The following is a 1,686-nucleotide window of genomic DNA, read 5'->3' as shown; positions in this document are numbered from 1 at the left end:
GTGTCTCTCACCTGGTCGCTCATGGGCCCAGCAACAGCTTTGAAAAGGAGGAAAGTTAATTCGGCTGCTTTTTCCACTGTAGTGGGTTTAATAGGGGTGTCACCGCCACCCCTGCCAAAAAAAAAAAAAATGTCCACATCCTAATGCCCCAACCTGTGAACATGACTTTATTGGAAAAAGGGTCTCTGCAAATGTAAATTAACTGAAGCATCTTGAGGTGAGAGCATCCTAGATTATCGGGGGGCCCCATATCCAGTGACAGGTGGCCTCGTAAGAGCGAGGCGGAGGGAGGTTAGACACACAGAGGGGAAGACGGAGGTGGCTACTGGGACTTTGCAGCTGCGAGTCACAGGTCACCAGGATGTCATGGCACCCACAGACACCTGGCCATGCCCTGCCCCTCGTTCAGACTGGAAACACTCACGGCATCTTGTTTGCGTGGACACTGAGCTTCCCTGTCCCCAGGCTTCGTAATTGTCAGGAAGCAGGAGGGGGCCTTGTGGTCTCCCAGGACCAGGGAGGAGCTGGGGTCCCTGGTTATAGGTAAGATCCTGGCTCTGCCCCTTCCTAGCTGTGTGGCCTTGGGGAAGGTGTTTAGTCTCTCTGGGCCTCAGTCTTCTCGTCTACACAGTACAGTGGGGATAATGAGAAAACCTCCCTTTCACAGTTGTAAGGATGGACTGAGTGCATTACTGTGTTGCTATAAATGAATACCTGGGAAGGAAGGTGGGTAATTATTGAAGAAAAGAGGGTTATTTGGCTCATAGTTGTGCAGGGTGTGTAAGAAACATGGCACCAGCATCTGCATCTGGTGAGGGCCTCAGGGAGCTTCTACTCAAGGTGGAAGGGGAAGGGGGAGCAGGTGTGTCACCTGGCGAGAGAAGGAGCAAGAGCGAGGGGAGGTGGTGCCAGGTTCTTTTAAACAACCAGCTCTCCCGGGAACTAACAGAGTGAGAACCCACTCACTGCCTTGGGGAAGGGCACCAAGCTATTCCTGAGGAATCTGCCCCCGTGGCCCAAATACCTCCCACTTCCGACACTGCGGATCAAATTTCAATGTGAGATTTGGAGGTGACAAACATCCAAGCTATATGAGCAAGCGAGTGCACGAAAAGCTGTAGTTGGGCCAGATCGTACTCGGTTGCTCTTACTGTTCAGGGCAGTAAGTCTGTTGTTTTTCCCTGTTCAGCATCTATGATACCAACTTTTGCTGAGAGCATTTGCCTTTGGGAGACCATCTCTCCTCTACCCTCTTATTCCCGGAAAGGCGGAGCTCAGGCGGTGATGCGAGTGATGGGGAGCAGCTGTAAATACAGACGAAGCTTCGCTTGCTCGCCAGCGCCCCCCACCTCCTGCTGTGAGCTCCCCCACCCTTCCTACATTTCACAGAAGACAATTTTTTTTCTACTGATAGGGGATGGGGGCGGGGCGCTGGAGCTCTGCACCCCAGTCCCTAACAGGCCACAGACAGGTACTGGTCCGCAGACCTGGGGGTGGGGACCACAGCCTTAGTGTGAATAACTTCTATTATTATGTCATCGGAGTTACTGATTTTTTTCTTCTGCAGTCTTTAATATGCTGTTAAACCCATCTAGTGAATTTTTATTTTAGATATTATATTTCTTATCTCTAGAAATTCCATTAGGTTCTTTTTTATATCTTCTACTTCTATGTTCATATCTTCTT

The sequence above is a fragment of the Propithecus coquereli genome, unplaced genomic scaffold, assembly GCF_000956105.1.
Source record: "Propithecus coquereli isolate 6110/MARCELLA unplaced genomic scaffold, Pcoq_1.0 Scaffold789, whole genome shotgun sequence".
Lineage (NCBI taxonomy): Eukaryota > Metazoa > Chordata > Mammalia > Primates > Indriidae > Propithecus > Propithecus coquereli.
The sequence above is the reverse complement of the archived record's forward strand: the minus strand, read 5'-3'. Positions refer to the sequence as shown.